Raw genomic sequence first — 25,082 nt, 5'->3', positions numbered from 1 at the left:
TCTGATTAATGCACTCAGGGCCATGGTATCAGCTTGGAAATGCTAATGCATTGTGGTGATAAATTTGAAACTATAAATCAGGTTCCACTACAAGTATGAGATATTCTGAAGGCTGGAGACCTCTGAATTAGCCAAGAAAGTCAAAAGCATCATTATACTGTTCACTAGCCAAGCATAAAGCCAATATAAGTCCCCTTATTATATAGTAAAGAAGGTTAAAAATACATCTTATCAAATATTTATTGCATGCTTATTAAATATCCTAATACCTATAGAAATAGATTTTATGTAAGTAGGCAACTATAATAGTATTCCTTGAACTCCCTGGAATAAAGTGTCAAGAAAATTCTGAATAAAATATAGAGTAGATACTCAATTTCTCATCCCTCTGCCTGTTTGTAATAGTAATCTCCAAAGTTCAGGATAAGCACAATTTATTTTATATAGGGAAATATATCTTTGAAAAAATCTTTGAAAATTCAGAGAGGATTAAGGTAATTGAGCTGTTTTAACTGGGAGACTCATTAAATGGGAGAATCATTAAATAGGAGTAAAAAGTTCAGGCTTTTTTGAACCATGTGTGTACTTCACCTTCTCTTTGTCCATAATTCTAATCATTGTGACTAGAATCTCAACTTTATGTTCATAAGCCTTCACAAAAATATAATTGAATAGAATAAATGCTTCTGTGGTAGAGAATTTATATAGAAGCTAGCTCATATATTCTGCAGTATTTATACAAATAAAATCAAGTGGCTCCAACAGGGAAAATAAATAAATAAAAATTCTCAGTATTAAAACACTTTAATTTGATGCAGCAAGTATAGCAGCAAGTATAGCCATTTTCCTTTCTTTATGACATGCAACTAATGTAAATAACTTATATTAGTGGCCTATAAAAATCCAAATGACTCAATACTTTCAATGCAAATTAGATCATGGCATGAAAGTACCCAAAACATGCCTATTTTGCAGCCTTCTGCTATGAACTGCTTCAGCAAGCATTCATTTTCTCAGAAGAGTATGCAACAAAATGGCCTCATAAATTATTTTGTAGATTAATTTTCCTAGATGCCATAGTTTGGGGAAAAGCTAGTTAGACTAGGGGGATAATGTTTTTTGTTTTGTTTTGTTTTCACAGAAAATGTGTCTGTGTGATTCAGGCCACATTTAATGACAGTATCACAGATAGGATGTGGGGGAGGAAAATAACTGATGAGAATAATTGAACTGGCAAAGAGTTGGGCTTTAAACAGTTTTGTATGCTGTCAAAATTGGAATGTGTTAAGAAGAAAAAGGAGAAAAGAAAGAGTGGCATGAAATATTTCCATAAAGGAAGACAAATTGATATCTGGCAGGATGTGTGTTAATAGTGATAGCTTGTCAGACTTACCACAAATGATGTGGAAACTGTTGAACCCAAAGGTGCTCTAAGAAGAGGACAATATTAAAATACATAATTTTGCTGAATTCAGGAAAGAGAGAAATGCAGAGGCAGACCTTTTAACTGTTATCCTTTAGGTTCATTCTCTCCCCTAACACTGTGGTATGCAATATCTTCTTAAACTTTTCTGTGTTAATGTATTAAATACTTACATTTTAAAATATTTAGGAAAGCTGTATAATTCAAAAGCTACCATGAATCACTAGTAGTAACAGTGATAATTACATGGTTACATGGCAACTACTGTGGTAAAAATGGAATCCTAAGGAGCATTACAATTTCCATCAGGAGCTTCTGAAGTAAATAACATTTTTTTGGACCTTAAAGAAAAGGGCATTGAGTCATGGAGAAAATAAAACTGGGATTCATTTCAATCAGTGCTTAGCTTTGTTAATGATAAAAGGAGAAATGCAAGCACCTCCAGATGGTGATATTGTCCTTGCTATCTTAGATATCTGAAGAAGGGAATTAGCTTTGGAACTATCTATACCTTGCAGCTGACTAAGCAACTACCAAGGATAAGGTACTTAATATTAAATGAAGTAAATCTGATCATAGAATTATAGAATATCCCTAGTTGATTATCCCACAAGGATAATCAAGTCCAACTCCTGGCACCACACAGGTTAAAAATTCAGACCATATGACTACGTGCACAGTCCAAACACGTCTTAAACTCTGACAGGCTTGGTGCCATGACTACATCCCTGGGGTGCCTGTTCCAGTGTGTGACAACCCTCTCAGTGAAGAACCTCTTCCTGATATCTAGCCCAAACCTCCCATGTGGCAGCTTGACACCATTCCCACGGGTCCTATCGCTGGTCACTAAAGAGAATAGATCAACATCTACCCCTCCACTCCCCCTCGTGAGGAAGCTGTAGACTGCGATGAAGTCACCCCTCAGCCTCCTCTTTTCCAGGCTGAACACGCCAAGTGACTTCAGCTGCTCCTCAGACATCTTCCTCCCTAGGTCCTTCACAACCTTTGTAGCTCTTCTCTGGACACTCTCCAAGAGTTTCACATCCTTTTTGTACTGTGGTGCCCAGAACTGCACACAGTACTTGAAGTGAGGCCGCACCAGTTCAGAGTAGAGTGGGAAAATCATTTCTCTTGATTAGCTAGCAATGCTGTTCTTGATGCACTGCAGGATATGGTTGGCCCGCTTGGCTGCCAGGGCACACTGCTGGCTCATATTCAGCTTGTTATTAACCACAAACCCCAGATCCCTCCCTGGAGGGCTGCTCTCTAGTGTCTCATCCCCCAGTCTATACATACAGCTAGGGTTGTCCCTTCCTAGGCGCAGGACCCAGCACTTGCTCTTCTTAAATTTCATGTGGTTGGTGATTGCCCAGCTCTCCAATCTGTCCAGACCTCTCTGAAAAGCCTTTCCACCCTCAGCAGAGTCAACCACTCCTCCCAGCTTAGTATCATGAGTAAATTTGCTCAAAGCACCTTCTAGTCCTACATCTAAATGGTTTATAAAACAGCCGAAGAGAAATGGCCCTAAAATGGAGCCCTGGAGGACCCCACTAGTGACCATCTGCCCACTTGATGTGGCTCCATTTACCATAACCTTTTGAGCCCTACACATCAGCCAATTATTCACCCATTGTATGAAGTTTTTATCTAGCTGTATGATGGACATTTTTTCCAGTACGATCCTATGGGAAACTGTGTCAAAAGCTTTACTGAAATCCAAAAATATTACATCAAATGGTTTCCCTAGACCATCCACTAGATAGGTGGTCTTATCATAAAAGGAAATAAAATTTGTTAATCAGGACCTACCCCTCATGAACCCATGTTGGTTGAGACCAATTAATGCATTATCCCTTAGGTGCGCTTCAATACCTCCCAGGATAATCTTCTCCATAATTTTACCAGGTGTCGTGGTTTAGCCCGGCCAGCAGCTAAACACCACGCAGCCGTTCGCTCACCCTCCCCCCTCCCTCTCTGGGTTGGGGGAGAGAAATGGAAAGTGAAGCCCGTAAGTTGAGATAAAGACAGTTTAATAAGACAGGAAAATAATAATAAAAATAATAATAATAAAATAATAATAATAATAAAATAATAATAATAATAATAATAATAATAATAATAATAATAATAATAATAATAATACAATGATGATAGTAGTACTACTAATAATAATATGTACAAACAAGTGATGCACAATGCAATTGCTCACCACTCGCTGACCGATGCCCAGCCTAACCCCGAGCAGTCCAGCCCCCTCCTCCCGGCTAGCCACCCCTATATATTGTTTAGCATGACGTCAGATGGTATGGAAGACCCCTTTGGCTAGTTTGGGTCACCTGTCCTGGGTCTGTCCCCTCCCAGCTCTTACTGCACCCCCAGCCTGCCCGTTGGCAGGACAGAGCAAAAGGCCGAGATGTCCTTGGCTTAGTATAAGCACTGCTCTGCAACAATTAAAGCATCGGGGTGTTATCAGCACTCTTCTCATCCTAAGCCAAAACACAGCATTCCACCAGCTACTAGGAAGAAAATTAATTCTGTTCTAACTGAAACCAGGACATCTATCCACCCCTTATTCCATACCATTTATGTCATGCTCAGGTTACACTCTTTTCCATATATTCTAATCAGTCACCTATAGTAGTCATGGTGGTGATAACATACAGTATTATATAGTAATTAACATGGTACAATTCAGTTTATGGGCTATTCTCACCCAGTATTAAATCTCCTTGAGGTACACACCGGACCTCTCCGTTCTTTTGCATCACCCACCAAGTGTATTCAGGTCCCTGAGCGAAAACAATTCCACGAATAGGTTTGCCTTTTCCTGAGGCAGGAGTAGCCCAGACTGTTTTACCCAGCATATTTCTTACATGCACTACAGGAACTTTATCCCCATCTCCAGTACGTAACAGGTTTGATTGGGCAGGTCCAGCTCGGTTGGCAGATCCCCTAGTATTGACTAACCAGGTGGCCTTTGCCAAATGCGTATCCCAATTTTTGAATGTCCCAGCGCCCATTGCTTTCAATGTAGTCTTTAACAGTCCATTGTATCACTCAACTTTCTCAGAGGCTGGTGCATGATAGGGGATGTGATACACCCACTCAATACCATGTTCTTTGGCCCAAGTGTCTATAAGGTTGTTTCGGAAATGAGTTCCATTGTCTGACTCTATTCTTTCTGGGGTGCCATGTTGCCATAGGACTTGCTTTTCAAGGCCCAGGATGGTGTTCCGGGCGGTGGCATGAGGCACAGGATGTGTTTCCAGCCATCCGGTGGTTGCTTCCACCATTGTAAGTACGTGGCGCTTGCCATTGCGAGTTTGAGGGAGTGTGATGTAATCAATCTGCCAGGCCTCTCCATATTTATATTTCAGCCATTGTCCTCCATACCAAAGAGGCTTTGACCGTTTGGCTTGCTTGATTGCAGCATGTTTCACAGTCATGAATAACCTGTGCTATAGCGTCCATGGTCAGGTCCACCCCTCGATCACGAGCCCATTTGTATGTTGCATCTCTACCTTGATGGCCTGAGATGTCATGGGCCCATCGGGCTATAAATAATTCACCTTTATGCTGCCAATCCAGGTCCACCTGAGCTACTTCAATCTTAGCAGCCTGATCTACCTGCTGGTTGTTTTGATGTTCTTCAGTAGCCCGATTCTTGGGCACATGAGCATCTACGTGGCGTACTTTCACAGCCAGGTTCTCTACCCGAGCAGCAATATCTTGCCACAATGCAGCAGCCCAGATGGGTCTGCCCCTACGCTGCCAGTTGTTTTGCTTCCATTGCTGTAACCATCCCCACAGGGCATTTGCTACCATCCATGAATCAGTGTAGAGATAGAGAACTGGCCATTTTTCTTGTTTAGCAATGTCTAAAGCCAGCTGAATGGCTTTCACTTCTGCAAACTGACTCGATTCACCTTCTCCCTCAGCAGCTTCTGCAACTCGTTGTGTAGGACTCCATACAGCAGCCTTCCATCTCCAATGCTTCCCCACAATACGACAGGACCCATCAGTGAACAGGGCATATTTCTTTTCATTCTCTGGTAACTGGTTGTACAGTGGGGCTTCTTCAGCACGACCCACCTCCTCTTCTGATGATATCCCGAAGTATTTGCCTTCTGGCCAGTCCATAATCACTTCCAATATTCCTGGGCAACTGGGGTTTCCTATTCGAGCCCGCTGAGTAATCAGTGCAACCCACTTGCTCCATGTAGCATCAGTTGCATGATGCGTAGAAGAGACCCTTCCCTTGAACATCCAGCCTAGTACCGGCAATCGGGGTGCTAGGAGGAGCTGTGCTTCAGTACCGACCACCTCCGAAGCAGATCGAACTCCTTCTTATGCTGCCAATATCTCCTTTTCAGTTGGAGTATTGCGGGCCTCGGATCCTCTGTATCCCCGACTCCAAAACCCCAGGGGCCGACCTCCAGTTTCCCCAGGTTCTTTCTGCCAGAGGCTCCAGGTGGGGCCGTTCTCCCCAGCTGCAGTATAGAGCACATTCTTTACATCTGGTCCTGTTCGAACTATCCCAAGGGCTACTGCATGGACTATTTCCTGCTTGATTTGTTCAAAGGCTTGTCGTTGTTCAGGGCCCCATTCAAACTCATTCTTCTTACGGGTTACTTGGTAGAGCGGGTTTACAATCAGACTGTAATTTGGGATGTGCATTCTCCAAAACCCCACAACACCTAGGACGTGAGACTGACAGGCCTGTAGTTGGTGGGGTCTTCTTTCTTGCCCTTCTTGAAAACTGGTATGTTTTCCAGCTTACAGTCAGCTAAGACCTCTCCACGTTCCCAAGACTGTTGAAAAATAGAGAGAGCTGCTGCAATGATGACAGACAGCTCTCTGAGCACCCTGGAATGAATCCTAACTGGACCCATGGTTATTTTAATTTTACAGGAAGTCAGTGGAGCAGCTGAAAAGGGGCAGGTACATTTCTTATGCATTTTAGCAGGGAATGCATCATGGAATATCCCTTTTATATAAAAACAAAACAAAACAACAACAACAACAACAAATATTTATGCATTGGAACCTTGATTGCTTCACAGAATTAGACAAATCCTAAAATGTCACAAACCTCAAACAAGGTATATGAAATTACATCAAAGATGTGATGTTTAAATCTGTCTGTAATGAAGTCAATTGCAAATCTTCCACTGACAGCAGATCTACAAGAACTGCTGGATATTCTTGTATACTTAAAATATTTTTAAATAATTACAAATATAACTAGAGGGGGTGTATAGAGGGGTTGTATATGTCTTTAGCTTGATATATTCAGGACCAAAAAAATAACACAAGTCTTAGACAAACTAAATATTTTTACATCCTCCATAGTGTCTAGTTTTTTTCTGTTATCAATATTAATTTTTTTTTTCCTCTACACTTTTTTAATCTGCCCAAGAGAACTAGTGCTGATATAAGAAAAACTATTTTCACTACTTCCAAAACCAGCTGGCACCATGAGAAAAACATATTCTTACAAATTTTCCAGATCAAATTTTGGCAGACCTCAGGGATTTAAACAGCTCAGATAGCTTACTCAAGTTCTTTGTATGTAATTGGATTTAAATCATGCTCTTGAACCTTCTAAAATTTTCCCTATTAGAAACTCCTATTTATATTTCTCTGTCCTTTTAATATGTACAAACATGCATGTATTACTTTGTCATTTGTCTATTTTGTTAACAATTTTTAAATGTTAAAAAAATGATGAAAAATCAATGTAGATTCCAATTAGAAACTCAGATAACATTAGTAATATTTACTGAAAAGAGAAAACTTTTTATAAAGAGCATTGAATTTCCAATTTACAGACAAAGAAAATTGTTTGTACACCAAAGTAAGCACAAATTAATTCAGTATGCCAAAAGAGCAGAAAGTGATCCTTTTCAAAAGAAAGAGTTTACACAGTGTATAAACAAACCCTATTTCCAGATTATTTTTTTTTTTACTAGAATGTATAAAATATACAGTTCATAAACCATGGGTCTTAACAAGCATTTAAGGAATTGCTTGAACACTTACAGAAGTTAATGTCACAGCTGTCCTTTCCTTACCATGCTGACCATGCTGTCCTTTCAAACTTTTAAACTACTAACCACATGACCAAAAAGTGGGTCATGCAGGTGGTTCTTTTTGAAGGTAGAAACACAATGACAAAGTTTGTCATAGCATAGTCAGAAAGCCAGTAATTGCAAGCTGACTTAACTCAGTTCTCAGTACAAGTGTCTTACAGATAATGAAATATAGTCTGCACTGCCCTGGATACACCTCATCTAATCATGTCTGACTGACAGCTACTTTTAGTGAGGAATCAATTAGAGAATTCTTCAAAAACCCAGACATTATTAGTTCTCTAAGTTAGATTAAATAAATAAATAAAAGTTCTTGAACATGGAAAAAAAAAAAAAAAAAGATCTTTTTAGACTCTGTGTCTCAAGGTCTGGAATTCTTAAATCAAATGACAACTTTCACTCATCTTTTGTCATGGAAAACATACAAACATCCCACATTCTGTAAGATCAGTTCAGAAGACAGATGATATAAGGATAATTATTTCTGAATCCTAGACTGATATATTGTGATATACATATTATTATATTATTATATTATATTATTATAATTAATTATAATAATTATCTTGTCTTACAATTTCATTCTCACTTCTGTTTCTCATTAAGAGATACCTTGTGATAAATTTTCATACCAAAAAATACCTAAACATTGATAATTGGGTGCAGTTAGATTTGGTTGCTGTTTTCATTAAAGGAAATGTCCAACCTAATTAATGATATGTTTAAGAAACATAAAACCTCAAAAGAAATGACAAACCTGAAATCATTGTGATAATCTGTCTTTCAGCCATAAATCTGTACTAAACACTTCCACTTTTACTCTATAAGCTAGATCACATATCTTGAGAACTACTTTAACTATTTAAATTTATGCTTAGTTTTAAAATTATATTAAAATAATATTTATTTTTCAGTGTTTCAATTATTTAATTTGATCTTAAATTTTCTAAATGTATATGAAACACAAAATACGTTTGACAACAATATTCATTGTGACTTGAAAATAGCTACTATAATATAAACTTTGATCAGTTTGTTAGGAAAGCAGTCAACCTGTAGGAATATACTATAGAATAGTATTAATCATTATTCCATAATTGTATAGTGAAATGCTCTGTGCTGGCATAGTGAAGCCAGAAAGTTCATGGCTTGATTTCCATCCTTATCTTTAAATGCATTATTGAAATTCCTAGGTTTCTCTTGGCTTCTTCAATAATTAGTGTAAAGGGACGGGTACTCTGAAAGATGATGAAGCACAGATAAGAAATCTCTTTCCAAATGATCTTAATCTATCTCCATTGGTAGCTTATGGCCAGATACTCAATTCCAATTCACGATGTCTTGTTATAAACTGGACAATAAATAACTATGTAAAGTTATTTGAATTGGATGGGAAATTAATTACTCTTCTGGGAAGTCTCAGGTGGCAAAGTAAACTCAGAAAGATACAAACAAACAAAAGCAAACAAACAAACAAAAAATAACTTTCCAAGGGTAATTAAGAAGAAACAATCTCTATTCAATTACCAAGAAACTTCAAGGTAATTTTGTAGAAGGCAGACAGGATAGTAGTGTAATTTAAGAAGCTCTAGAATGCCTGCACTGTATTTCATCCGATACTGCAAAAGAACATACACCTCTCTTAGTCCTTTACTATGTTTGCTAATCTAGTGGGGATGATAGCTTGGACAATTAACAGAAAATGGTATGAATTACCTATGCATGGGTGACTGACCCAAGCTGCCCTGGGGCAAGAACTTAATGTGGAAGAAATGACCATCTTTGGTGTAGATACCTAGTTTTGGCCTGTCTGCAATGACTTTAGAAATATTAACCCTCTCTCCCCTCAAAAACCACAAAAAAATAATAATTAAAAAAAAAATGTAAATATTCACACATCTTCACACAGGTGTCTAAATTAAGGTATCAAAGTTAACCACATCTATGATTATCCACATGTCACATGTTCCCCAATTCAAGCACTTAGGTTGTTCATACACTTCTCTTGAGTCAAATTAAAACTTTTATTAACCTGAGAAGAATATAAGAAGGTAAAACAGCTTCAAATGTAGACAAGGAAGACTCAGCAGCAGGCACATTCAGGAGTGTCTTTATCCTCTCTGATCACCATAGATAAGAAAATAGTAAGCTGAATCCACAGAAAAGATATCCATCTTGTACCATCTTGTACTGGCACTTGCTGTCAGACTGTCTTCCTTCATTTCCTTGTAGCTCTGATCATCTCCTCATTTGACCTTCAGCTGCTCGCACTACATCTGCCACATGAGGCAGCCCTTCACCCAGAATTGTCTATTCCAGCTTGATCCACTAGCATGGTACATCAGATCTGTGTATTGCTTTACCATGCTGAATGTATCTGGTGGCATATATTCTGTTATGTCAGAGGTCAGAAATGAATAGCACAGTTGAAGATACAGGCCAATGCACACCATAGCATTTTTTTGTGTCCAGGGAATTGGAAAAAAAATGTGATTAGATAAACTGTGGATATACTAATATGGTTCTATTTATTCAGGTGGTTTTCTGCCAGTGGACTGCACCCTGTCCCATGAGAAGTGGACAATGGTAAAGCCCTGGCTAAAGACTCAGAGATATGGGGAATGTGAATGATGAGATGATAGTTATCCTGAAGGTAACCTGAAAAAGGGTAAGAATCACTGCTCTAAAAATCTGCAAATAACTTATTGTGTGGTACTGACTCAGATGGCACTGAACTGACATTGAGAGACCATTATTGAATTTAGCTTTTCATTTCTTGTTTCTCTGGACTATGAATTTTTAATAATATTGGGAATAAAATTATTGATGCTTGACATTTAATACACTTGAATCTTTTCCACAGCAACAATTGTTCAAAGAACCTAAAAATATTCAATTTTCTCAAATGAACTTTGTGAGGATAAATTTATTAATATCTATGAGACACTCAGAGTCTACAGAGATGGGAACCATAAAAATAACTTGTAGGAGAAACAGCATTTGTTCTACTTTTCTGCTTTGATAGTGTGGTTGTAAAGATTATGTATCTGATTCTGATCTCACTTATATGCTTGTAAATCTGGCCTATCTTCACAGCCATGCAGTTACTGGTATAAATGAAGATGAGAATTAAGCGTTACCAGATAAATTCCACACCTCAGACATAAATGAGACACAACAGTTAATACCAAATCAAAATCTGCCTTTATTCACTTTTCATCCTAAGTCACAGACAGTGAAAACTTCTGTTGATGCCCTCCTTTTTTTTATACTTCCCACCAATTTTACTACTATAAAATTTACAGTCTGTGACACATGGTGGGAAGAAACTATACCACCATGCATTTTTTCCTTTTTGTATTATCACTCTGGTTACCCACACAGGCAAAATAAATAAATAAATAAATAAATAAATAAATAAATAAATAAATAAATCTCAATATATATTCACTGTGAACACAAGATAATCTGAGATGTCAGTTAAGGTGACAAATCTTGATCCAAAGTTATTTGAAGTCAGTGAGCATATTGCATTGATTTCAGATGAATTTTACATCATACCATAATGTGACAAATCTAAGAGCTCACTCTGACTGCACAGGCTGAATAGCCAACAAAGGGTAGAATAATATTTATCCTGAATAGAGAGAGTTTATTATGTATGTGGTGACAGCAAGGAATGACAGCAGCTTTGATGGGATCTTGGAATTGGTATCAACAAAATATGAAATGAAACTGATTGCTTTCTGCAATTGCCCCTTAGAATTCTACCTCTACATTGATTAGTTTCTTGTTGCTTAATAACAAACTCAACACTTAAGACATGAAAAGTATACTCAATTGATTTTAGAAAAGTATAACATCATTCTGTCTTGAATTTTCTGATTCTACAACATCATAAGAAGTCACTTGTAAAAGTTATAATTTGCATTGACTGTGATCCTCATAGATAACACTTTCTGTGGCACTTCCACCCCCCCCAGTGAACTAACACCGACATGCTAGTAGTGAGAAGGAATGCTAATACACTCAGAATGGTAGCAATATTGCTTCACAATTAGACTAAGTATTTCATACCCTCAACTCTATCTCTATGTGTATTATTATTAAAATTGTATTTTTATTCACATTGTTTTGCTTTAGTTCTTTGACAGTTCATACTGACATATTAGAATGCCTTAAACATAAGAAACTTTGAGTTAGGAATACCAAGTAAGCCTAATTTCATTATATTCACAATATTGTTTAACTATTATTTTCCTTTAAATGGGTGTTTGATCAGAGTGAAATATAGAGAGAATGAGCTTCAAGATTGCTCTGCCTGTAAAAATTTTTTTAAGTATCTTTCTGCCCAGTGTATGGAAAAAGTAGATTACACCTCCCTTTTCTCAATCCCATTCCTTTACTTTTTTCGCAACAGTATGCACATATGTACACATCTGTCATAGAGTCCAACATTTCACATGCTACTAGAAATAGAGGGAATGAAACTGGTTTCTTTCAAGCAAAGGAGGAAATAGAATCTGTACTTATGCATAAGTAGAAGAGGGAATAGTGGGCTGTATTCACAAGAAAACTTTACTAAAAATAAAGCTTGTGTTTCATCTGTGTTTTGAAAGTGAGTTTTTTCAGATACCTAAAACTGCTAGTAGTTCACATTTATACCTGACATTCATAAGTCCCTACCAGTTAACATAAGCAATGGGCAGGTAAAAATAAAATTGCTGTTCTGTCCTTCCTGTTGAAAGAATCATCTTTCACAAGGCAGTTTTTCAGTGAATACCAAGATGATAAACAGGAAAAAAAAAATAAATGAATGAATATATATATATATATATATATATATATATATATATATATATATATAAGCTTAAGATTGTATACATCTGAAAATGGGAATGTTTCTACTGTCAGTTTCTGTTATTCAATTATATTTTTGAAAGGTAGATCACGGGAACAGATATATTCAACTAAGTTAATAGTACTATACAGTCAACACTTTGCTGCTTCTTAATCTTCACTTGTTCCTTCTGTCAGAAGAAAAACAAAAAGGTGAAAATCATAGTAGAAAATCATCTATCTCTCTTGGAAAAATGTCTCAGCTCAGAATTTTTAAACTGAATTACAAAATGTAGAGCTAAGGCAAGTATGTTGCTCAAACAACAAGAAAAGCAGTGATTGTTTAGTGATCTTTTAAATTCACAAAGGGTAAAATGTCTTTTCAAGTGTTTTTTAACAACATAGAATGAAACCATTTGGGAAAGACAGAGACTCAGAAACTATGTGTGGCTGTTCCCTGTCTGTTTTTCACTGTTGGTTACATTCACAAAATAAGCGAGCCTTGAGGCATCTGAATGCTTTGCAGTAATTATCCCCAAATGCTCAGTATTTATGAAAAATGCAATTTACTGTAGGGGTTACTTCACTAACTTCACTACAAAGGCATTTCACAACAGTACATTCTAACATTGCTATAATTATCAGCCTATCATTGACTGCTTTATTGTAGTCAAGTCTTTTCTTATAAAAACTTGCCCAAGGCTGAAATTTAGCATCAGGACCAAAATGAGAAATTTCCTCCACATCTAAGAAAGTCAATGCAATTTGGAAGTCCAAGCATTAGATCAAAATTGCCTTTATGAATAGACACATCCCGTGCTGTTGTAGAATGACATCACTTTAATATACCAATTCTGAAACAATGCCTAACAGTAAGAGTCAAAGTGCTGGTGTAGCTGCTTCAGAAAATGACACCAAAAAATGGGTTTTATCATTAATACAAGTCTAGACAGTAAATGAAGAATCTAGACTTCACTGTACTTCCTACTCAGTGGCACACATACTAAGAGAATACAAACACTGAAAGAATATAATTTGGCATTGCGAGTAACTTTTTTTTGATAACAGAAGATTAGATGTTCATAGGGCACTGAAAGACCTATTTTGGACCACAAAAACAAGCAATGTAGGTAAGTCTGAAAAAGAGGTGAAGAGTTGAGCCTAAAAGTGACTCCCACTCCTGAATTTTTCTCAGTAAGTCCAGGACTGAAGTAAGGAAAATGGATTTTTTTTTTTTCCTGTATCTGTCACTAGCTCACTAGGTGGTAGTGATTGACTGACATACATGTATGTTTAATACTAAGAAACCAGGTGATGCCCACACTGCACATGTACTTGGATATGCACATCTCACTACACACATCAGAACAGAAGTGATAAAAATGCAATAAAATAAGGTTTAACACCCTAAATCAATTTAAATTGAGCACGATGTGTAGGGAATAAATCTGGCCAACAGTTAGATACCTAATTTTAGTAATAGTGAAAGTTCTTTGGAGTTTTCAGACCATTTCTAAAACAATTATAAATACTTCCCTCATAGATATATTTTAAAGTTCAGTATTTTAATAGCTGAAAAGGTATTTTTTCCTTAAATGCAAAGTATTACAGAAGATTTTTTTAGACTTCCAAAACAGAGGCGTGAAATAAATTTACGTGATCTTTCCTTTTATCTTACCTACTAGAACTGAACTCCTTCCTCCTGACCACTGTTACAGACAAAATAGACTGTTTTGCAGTGTCAGTTGGGTGAATTAGGGACAGACCATGAACTTAGTCTTTCAGCTGTAATTCTGGTTGTTTACTTTCTTTAGACTTCATTCAAGACCCTTGGGGGCTATTTGTTAGGCAGCCATGCACAGAATTTTAGACTGCCGGTGCACACTGGTTTTAATAGACATTGTCTCTTTTTACACACAGCTTTTAAATCTCTTGTTTGCAGTTACCTATTATAATCACAAAAGTAAAACAGTTTTATGATTTTTGTCAGACACTAAAAAAAATAAATAAATATGAAAATCATGCAAAACTTATCTCCTTTTGTAAGGATATAAAAATGCATATGCTTTAAATAAAGATACATGCATATAAAGCCTGCTAAAGTAGAAATGGCCTTAATTTCTGTTTCTTTGGTTTTGGTTTTGATTTTAAATATGTTCTCATTATTTGACAGAGGTTCCCTCAGTTACTGTACTGGGTCTGGCTGGAATAGAGTTAATTTTCTTCATAGCAGCCAATATGGTGCTGTGTTTTGTATTTGTGACTAAAACATTGTTTATAGCACACCGGTGTTTTGGCACACTAATGCACAGTGCTTGCACAGTGCCATGGTTTTCTTTTTCCTACTCTGTCCCTGCAGCAAGTAGGCAGGGGAAGGATAAGACACTGGGGGGGGACGCAACCTATGTAGCTGACCCCAACTGACCAAAGAAATATTCCATACCATGTGACATCATGCTCAGCAATAAAGGCTCACGTCAAGGAGAATGAACAGGCGACATTTGTCATTATAGCATTGGTCTTCCCAAGTAACCGTTAACACATGCTGGAACTCTGTTTTTCAGGTCGTACTTAAAGATTTGCCTGCCAATGGCAAGTTGTGGACAAATTTCTTATTCTGCTTTTTCTTTTCTGTGCAGTTTTGCTTCAGTTTTTAACCTGTCTTCACCTCAACCCATGAGTTCTCTGACTTTCTTTCTTCATATTCTCTCACCCATCCTGTTGTTGGGGAGTGAGAGAGTGACTGAGCAGGTACTTAGCTGCTGGCTGAGGTCAACTCAGAACAGTTAGTCTATAAATCTTCATAATTATTATTAATCACAGAAAGTTAATGTTGAAGAACACTGTTTCAGTAAGTTACTGACGCCTGAAAACAAACCAGGTGATCAGAACATACAGTATTTTCATTGTGTTTATCATCCAGACATTTTCCTAATTTTGATCTGGTGTTTATTTCAAAAATATATTGACATTGCATTGCATCAGTTCAGCAAGTTTTAAAAATAAGTAGAAATATAACCAAAAAATAATAATAATTCCTATGGTTCAATATGATTTATTACGTAATTTAGTAGTTTACAAATTAACAGTTGTGTTATCTAAGCGTTCGTTTGATATTTTCTCAAACCACTTCCGTTGCTGTCTCATTAGTAAGAGAAATATGTTTGTTCATATATGTTTAGGGGTCTGAAAATTCCCAAAGACTTCACCTGTGAATTCAGTGTCTAAATGAGCACTTCTCTCAGACTGTCTTTGGTGAAAATAGTTATTTATATTTATATAAATATTATATTTATTATATATATATATATATACACAATATATATGTAAATTATATTATATATATATATTTATATATATTATAAATATAATATATATTGTTATATATGTATATGTAAATATATATTTATATTTACAACAGTAGTGGACGTGGGCAGAAAATGTTTTTCTACCCTTAAAATAAAATAATTTTCTCATACTAAATTAGAAGTTTGAAGCTGTCAGAACAATCATTTAAACAGCTTGACATTTTTGAGAGATATTATAATTCAAAATATGGGTTGAAATTAGCTCTTTCTCTCCCTCCTTTTCTCTTCTTGTTCTTTCTCTCTCTCAAAAAAAATAATATATATATATATTTGTTAATTTTTATTTTCAGCATAACAGATTTGTATCAAAGATGTCTGAAACACTGTATGCAGCATTCCTCTTGCCCTTCTTTTCAAGTTCAGATCTGGGTACTTTTCAACTCAGTATATTTTATTCAACAGTATATTTTATTTCAACTCTCACAAAGTATATTTTATTATACTTATAAGCCTATCATGAGTTCCTTATAGCTGAGGTTCATGAATGATAAGCTGGCCTTTGGATATAGGCACTAAGATTTTAGTCACTTAGTTAACTGCCAATTTTTATATTTCTCTTTGGATACAAAATTATCTGAATGGCAGAATGATCCAACATTTTAGACTTCAATGTCACAAGTGCCTAAAAAATAAACAAAAAAAAAACAGTTTTGCTTTGATGTTATGAAATTAATTATAGGTAGAGTCATCATCCTGAAGCCACTGTTGCATTTAATACCAGATGTAAAGAAACCCATCTCCTTACTTATTCCTAACTCAATGTCAAAAACATCTCACAGAATCAGATACAAGCTCTCTTCCGCTTCCTTGAACTCCAAACACATAAAACATGTTCCACCTTTGTCAATTTATAAATAAACATTTTCTTAGTGAAATTCCTGTTCATTCTGTTCAAAATAAATAAATAAAAAGTTTTTTAAACAAGTTTGCTACTGCATTTTAAACTCATAGGGCATAAAAACTATGGTAGCTGCCAGGGATGATTCCGTCTGTCTCTACACATCAGTCATATATGTCCACATCCAAGAAGGACATTCCAGGCAATTCTGATTAGGATTATAAATAAATAATTACAAAGCAAAAACTGTGTTGTGTTTTTTTTTTTGTTTTTTTTTTTTTTGTTTTGTTTTGTTATTTTCTCCTCTGATCACCCAGGGAGTTTAGTTGACTGGCTCATATGTAAACATTATTAACATTTACAGGAGGTCTTAAATTTAGTAACCATTGCATTTTCTGTGAAGTTGCTATCCACGCTTCAGACAAACTATGCCAGAGGGGCAAAAAGATCCCAGTTGTTCCAGGCAGACCAGTTCAGATGATGCACAGGTTACTTGATTGAGTGTAGAGCCTCAGGAGAGCAATGACATCCCTCTTCTGTCGAGTTTTATTACTGCTTCCTTGTTGTGTTGAGGCCTTGCTGTTGATCTCAGGTTGCCTCAGCTGTCTTTGCACTGTGCAGTAATGCATACCTATAAAGTTTATAGGTTTAGATCATAGAATCATAGAATCATAGAATATCCTGAGTTGGAAGGGACCCTTAAGGATCATCAAGTCCAACTCTTGACACCGCACAGGTCTACCCAAAAGTTCAGACCATGTGACTAAGTGCACAGTCCAATCTCTTCTTAAATTCAGTCAGGCTCGGTGCAGTGACCACTTCCCTGGGGAGCCTGTTCCAGTGTGCAACCACCCTCTCTGTGAAGAACCCCCTCCTGATGTCAAGCCTAAACTTCCCCTGCCTCAGCTTAACCCCGTTCCCGCGGGTCCTGTCACTGGTGTTAATGGAGAAAAGGTCTGTTGCCTCTCGACACCCCCTTACGAGGAAGTTGTAGACTGCGATGAGGTCTCCCCTCAGCCTCCTCTTCTCCAGGCTGAACAGGCCCAGTGCCCTCAGCCGTTCCTCGTACGTCTTCCCCTCCAGGCCTTTCACCATCTTCGTAGCCCTCCTCTGGACACTCTCCAACAGTTTCATGCCCTTTTTATACTGTGCTGCCCAGAACTGCACACAGTACTCGAGGTGAGGCCGCACCAGCGCAGAGTAGAGCGGGACGATCACCTCCCTCGACCTACTAGCGATGCCGTGCTTGATGCACCCCAGGACACGGTTGGCCCTCCTGGCTGCCAGGGCACACTGCTGGCTCATATTCAACTTGTTGTCTACCACGACCCCCAGATCCCTCTCTTCTAGGCTGCTCTCCAGCGTCTCATCGCCCAGTCTGTACGTGCAGCCAGGGTTTCCCCATCCCAGGTGCAAGACCCGGCACTTGCTCTTATTGAACTTCATGCGGTTGGCGATCGCCCAGCTCTCCAACCTATCCAGATCCCTCTGCAAGGCCTTTCCACCCTCATTCGAGTCCACAGCTCCTCCAAGTTTGGTGTCATCAGCAAACTTGCTCAAAATACCTTCTATTCCTACATCCAGATCGTTTATAAAAATATTGAAAAGTACCGGCCCTAAAATGGAGCCTTGAGGGACCCCACTGGTGACCGCCCGCCAGCCTGACGCAGCCCCATTTACCATAACCCTTTGGGCCCTGCCTGTTAGCCAAATGCTCACCCATCGTATGATGCTTTTATTTAGCTGTATGGTGGACATTTTGTCCAGTAGGATCCTATGGGAAACCGTGTCAAAAGCCTTGCTGAAGTCCAAAAAAATCACATCAGCTGGTTTCCCTTGGTCCACCATACGGGTGATCTTATCATAAAAGGAAATCAGGTTAGTTAGGCAGGACCTACCCTTCACAAACCCATGCTGGCTGGGACCAATGACTGCTTTGTCCCCCAGGTGCGCCTCAATAAGTTCGAGAACCATCTTCTCCATGATTTTACCAGGCACTGACGTGAGACTGACAGGCCTGTAATTGCTAGGGTCTTCTTTCTGACCCTTCCTGAAAATCGGCACAACATTTGCCAGCTTCCAGTCTACCGGGACCTCTCCAGACTCCCAGGATCGTTGAAAAATAATTGAGAGAGGTTCTGCGATGACGTCCGCCAGCTCTTTCAGAACCCGGGGATGAATCCCATCCGGACCCATGGACTTGTAGGGATCCAGGTGGAGTAGCAAATCCCACACACGTTCAGGGTTGGTTAGATGCTGTACAACAGGAACAGAGAGTCAGACCCAAACTGGCTATTGTGGTTTAACCTGGCCAGCAGCTAAGCACCTCACAGCCGTTCGCTCACCCTTCCCTCTCCCTCCCTAGGATGGGAGAGAGAAACAAGAAAATGAAGCCTGTAGGTTGAGATAGAGACAGTATATTAGGACAGAAAATAAAATAATAATCATTATTATTATTATAGTACTACTACTAATAATGTGTACAAAACAAGTGACGCACAGTGCAATTTCTCAACAGGCACTGACTGATGCCCAGCATATCCCCGAGCAGCTGGTCCCCCACCCCAGCTAGCCACCTCTATATATTGTTTAGCATGACATTAGATGGTATAGAATTCCCTTTGGCCAGTTTGGGTCAGCTGTCCTGGGTCTGTCCCCTCCCTGCTCCTGCTGCACCCCCAGTCTGCCCACTGGCAGGACAGAGGGAGAAGCTGAGAAGTCCTTGGCTTAGTGTAAGCACTGCTCTGCAACAATTGAAACATCAATGTGTTATCAACATTATTCTCATCCTAAATCCAAAACATAGCACCCTACCAACTACTAGGAGGAAAATTAGTTCTATCCTAACTGAAACCAGGACACTGGCTCCATGCATTTGAATAGTATAATATATTTTTTGTGGAGCCAACTGGCCTGTGTATGGGACTGGTCATGAGCAAGTTAGCTCAGTATCAAAAGAATACATGTATGTTTTCTAATCTGCCAACCTCCAATAAGCAATAATGGAGACTATTGTGATTATATGATTAGAACGAATAAACTCATGCTGAACTCAGTGCTGTTGGGACTTCATCACTTCTGTCATGTGCTCTGGGTCAGGTGTATCTTCACTCCACTGTAGGCTATTCCACTATGGGATTATAGATGTCAGTAAGCAGTGTTTGAAATGGCTGTCCAAAATCTTATTGAAAAGCACATTAAATGCAATATTTAATTCTCATGTGAATCTCATGCTACTATGAGGCATAATTCTTATGTGAACGTTGCCTAAAGTCACCTTAGATAGAGTGAGTGATTAGTTTATCAAAAGAGGAGATATATCTGCTCATCATCACATTTTTACCAGCCTTTATACCTGATTTATTTAAACCAATGCATCCCTTTAATATGCATTTTTCAATTTTTCTTACTTTACGGATTATATGCTGTAAGAGAAGGTGGACCATTGCATCCATCTTTCAGAGAAGGTGGGTCTTTTCATCCATCTTTCACTATACTTTTGTTTTCTTTTTTGGTCAAAAAAAATATTATTTATCTCAAAAATAATAGAAATATTACAGTGGTTATGAAAACAACCATTTCAGTAAGTCACCTGTTCAGAAATGTATATTTAACTCAATCCATAAAGAAAGACCTACAATTTCTATGGCTACTCATCTATTCTGATAAATGGGTTAGGACTTCTCTACTTTGTTGTTGTTATTGTTGACACTGTTTCTGTTTTAATTTTTATTTTACTTTCCTTTTAATTTATTGGTAAATCAAAGAATATATGACAGGTTATATTAAAAAGATTCCAACTTATTACTTAAGATCCTACAAAAAAAACTACCAATGATATTACTAAAGCAGCCATAAAATACATAAAAACAATGTTAGAATAGTTAACATACTGAAAGTATTGTACTAGAAGTAAATTATACAACATATAAATATATATACAAATCCCCTTAAAAATGCAGAATTTTGCAAGTAGGTCAAGCAAACAAATTTAGAAATAGAAAAAAAAAAAAAAAAAAAAAAAACAGATATCAGAAAAAAAAAAAGAGTTTAGAAAAAAAAGAAATCAGAAAAATATGCAAAACTTTCTAAGAAAATAGCATTATATAAAAACAACGACTCTTTATGACTGAATTCTACACATCAAAAACAAAATGTCAAATTTAAATGTTAAAAAAAAAAAAAGTTGTATGACATTTTTATCAGTACACAAAGCTAGTGATATTTTATTAATATATGACTAAAAAAATTTTAAACAAACAGGTTCTGGACAACCCTCGACATGACAGGCTTTACATCATTTTTTCATTATACCACTGAGAAAAAAATATTCTTAATTATCATAGTCTGTAAAATGCTCTTGTAAATATGTATAAAATTAAGTACTCTCCTGAAGGTACCTTTTTTTAGTTTAAAGTCATTACTCCTTGTCCTATCATTATGCTCCCTGACAAAGAGTCCCTCCCAGGCTTTTCTGTAGGCCCACTTTGAAAGGCCACTATAAGGTCTCCCTGTAACCTTTTCTTCTCCAGGACAAACTATCCCAAGTCTCTCAGCATGTCATCATAGGAGAGGTGCTCCAGCCCCTTGATCATCTTTGTGGCCCTCCTCTAGACTCATTCTAGTATGTCTATGTTCTTCATGTGCTGGGGCGCCCAGAGCTGAATGCAGCACTCCAGGTAGTGCTGTGTTTCATAAGATCAGAATAGAGATAGAGAATCATCTACCTCAACCTGCTGGTGACACTTCTGATGCAGCCAAGGACACAGTCGGCTGTGGTCTGCCAATGCACATTGCAGGCTCATGTTTAGTTTCTCATCAACCAACACCCCCAGGTCCTTCTCCAGAGGGCTGCTCCAAGTCCATTCACTGCCCAGCCTGTGTCTGTGCTTGGGATTGAACTCCATCCCACTGTCCATGTCACTGACAAAGATGTTAAATAATATCAGTGCTAGTACTGACCCCTGCAGAACACCAGTCTTCACCGATCTAAACCTGAACATCAAGCCATTGACCACAACTCCTCGCATTCAACCAACGAGTCAATTTCTTATCCAACAAGTGGTCCATCCATTAAATCCATGTCTCTCCAATTTAGAGACAAGGAGAACATTGGAAAATTCTTTGCACAATGCACACTGTCCTCAAAGTGCAAGTCTGAGCTTAAAAGACAGGTTACAGACTTTGTAAACTTAAGCAGCACTGGATTAAAACGTGCCAGGATTCAGGGGTCAGTAATGAGACAGGTGCTGTTTTACATCTTTGTTGGTGAAAGGGACAGTGAAACTGAGTGCACCCTCAGCAGCTTTTCTGATGGTACCAAGCTGTGTGGTGTGGTTGACACGCTGGAGCTGAGGGATGACATTCAGAGAACCCATTGCAGCCTTCCAGTGCCTATACATGGACCACAAGAAAGCTGGAGAGGAACTATTTATCAGGGAGTATAGTGAAAGAACAAAGAGAAATGGCTTTAAAGTAAAAGAAAATCAATTCATATTAGATATTAGAAATTCTTCACTCAGAGGGTGGTGAGCCACAAGAAAAGGTTGCCCAGAGACATTGTGGATGCCTCATCCCTGAAAGTGTTTGAGGCCAGATTGGGTGAGGCTTTGAGCAACCTGGTCTGGTGTTGAGGTGTCCCTGTCCATGACAGGGGTGTTGGAATTAGATAATCTTTAAGGTCCCTTCCAACCCAAACTTTTCTGTGGTTCTCTGATTCCTGGGGAGTCCATGAGTGGACACGGTACTCCAGATGGACTCTCAAAAGTGCTGAACCAAAGTCAAGAATAACTTTTTTGCTCCTTTTTGGATCCAATTCCACAAGGTTGTATTTGAGTTTGCTGGGACTGAACAACTACATCTGCTGGCCATGCTAGCAAGGCAGATATTGTCAGCTGAGGATTCAGTCACTGGTGAGGCAAACCTTATTTACATGATCATTTGTTTCACGCTTATGAGACATCTAAACATGTTCAAATGATAAATCGCTTTTATTATGAATCAGTGTTCTATCTTAGGCAGCTCTGTAGGAGCACTGTTTCATTTACGTATTGCACAGTGAACAACAAGATAGGAAAATAGCAGGAAAAGAATGTGGCCTTATTCTTCCTGCATTTAATTGCTTTCCTGACCAACCAAATTATTTCTCACCCTTGGCCGCACATCTTTATGTAATGCTTGCTAATTGCTTAAAAGAAATTATTGTTCTCAAAGGATTTTTAGGTATGTGCTTTCCTTTTTGTTTGTTTTGTTTTGTTTTGTTTGTTTGTTTGTTTTTGTTTTTGTTTTTGTTTGTTTGATAATGTAAGTTTTGGTGTGTAGGAGGGTTTAACGTTATCAGCAACACAAACCACTTTAAATATATAATTTCCTAAATTTTGTGTTTGGCGTATTTGCAGCTTGTCATCATTGTGTTCTCTCTCATATGTCTCTTTCTATTGCTTTCTATACACATACACATATACCCATGACGTGCAGTTGAATTCAAATGTCCAAGAAATGACTGTCCAATATTCAGATAATTAAAAAATTTGCAAGAGTCATCATCATGAAGATGAAATATGCCTTCCTTTTTATTTAATAAGAATCATCCACATTTATCACGTGGACAGTAAAAATTATTGAGATTTTAATTTACAAGTTAGATTTTTTAATTTACAAATTGAGATTTTATTTACAAATGCTTGCATTTGTGATGGGATTCCCATTTATTATGGGATGTAATAAGCAAATATTTTGATGATAATTAGCAACTTTAATTTTTTACAATTTTGGAATTAAAAAAATTAAAATAAATCTGTTAAAACCTCACAAGTCAACAAGATGAAGAAAACTGATACAATAGCCTTGGAACAATGTATCATTTTCCATTCATTTTGAAAGGGTATTAAAAATCCAGCCATATCGTGTGCTGTATCGAAAGAAGCATGACCAGCAGGTTGAGGGATGTGATTTTCCCCCTCTACTCTGCCCTTGCAAGGCCCCACTTGGAGTACTGCGTTCAGCTCTCGGTCCCCAGCACAATAAATATGTGGACCTGTCAGATCAGAGGTCTGGAACACCTGTCCTATGAGGACAGGCCGAGTGAGTTGGGGTTGTTCAGCCTGAAGCAGAAAAGGTTACAGGGAGTAACCTTATAGTAGCCTTAGAGGGAGCCTATAGGAAAGCTGGGGAGAGACTCTTTGCCAGGGAGTGTAGTGATAGTACCATGGCTAATGGTCTTAAATTAAAAGAGGGTAGGTTTTGATTAGATATAAGGAAGAAATTCTTTACTCTGAGGGTGGTGAGGAACTGGAATAGGTTGCCCAGAGAAGTTGTACATGCCCCATCCCTGGAGGCATATAAAACCAGATTGGATGGGGTTTTGAGCAACCTGTTCTGGAGGAAGGTGTTCCTACCCAGGGCGGGGGGGGCGGAACAAGATTATCTTTAATGTCCTTTCCCAGACAAACCATTACTGAGAAGGAAAAATCCTTCTCTTTTGTAAGAGGTCCTTTTCTCCATTTTACAACACTATTTTATCTGGTGTAAACAGGCTGATTTGGAAAAGGCACTACTGGCATATACATCTAATCCTAAATTAAAGAGTATGTTCAAAACTGTTGTAATCCCTATATATGGTTTTGACACCTGAGGAGTGATGCAGAGATATCTGAAGGTTTGAAAAAGTTAACTCAGTTCCTGGATTCATTCCACCTGTGGTTCTGTGAGGCATCTTGATGAGGTAATTTAGCCTGTATTCTGGTATGGATATGCTACTGCTAATAACCATGTTTTAGTTAACATGGATATCTTATGCTATATTCCAAGCTAAAGGGATCCAGAATTTTCAGTTTCAGTGTCCTCCTTAAAAATGGGAAATAGAATATGCTCTTTTCCAAAAAGAAATCACTCATTATTTGAAGTCAAACCTGAATCAGTGATTGTATTTTATTTTTATTGTGCTTCAACAATTTTTGCATGTCTTACTTTCCAGAACCTTTTTCTCTCTTTTCATGCATCTCTGTATGTTTGAGCTCTGCTGCAAAAAGAACCAGAAGTTCTGAAATATCAAAACAAAAGCTGTTCACACAAGATTTCCAGCAGAATCTTACACACCACAGAGGGGACTGACAGCAGTCAACATCAATACAGAATCTTTTGAAGTTTCTCTGTCCTTAGTAGTGCTATAATGACTCTGTTGTTCTGGGTCTTCTGTTTCTAAATTCCATTTCCTTTTTTTTGTTCCTTTGGGATATTTAATGCAAGCTACTGTATTTGCATTTCTGACTCATCCTCACTCTTCTGGTTTCAAGTACTGAAAAGTATCATTATATTCAAACATTTGGTAACTGAAAGTATCCTTTCAAACACTGTCATTTTATAGGCTGTCAATGTTCTTTTTCAGACTCCTTCTGCATTAGGATTCTACATAGCTCTACATACTGTATATTAGCTAAAGTTTTCTTCTTTCTTATTTTTCTTTTTTTTTTTTTCCCTCACAATTTCTTGATATCTAATAAGTGTATAGAAGTGTTAATAGA

Source organism: Anas acuta, chromosome 1 (genome assembly GCF_963932015.1).
Source record: "Anas acuta chromosome 1, bAnaAcu1.1, whole genome shotgun sequence".
Taxonomy (NCBI): Eukaryota; Metazoa; Chordata; class Aves; order Anseriformes; family Anatidae; genus Anas; species Anas acuta.
Note: the sequence above shows the minus strand (reverse complement) of the source record.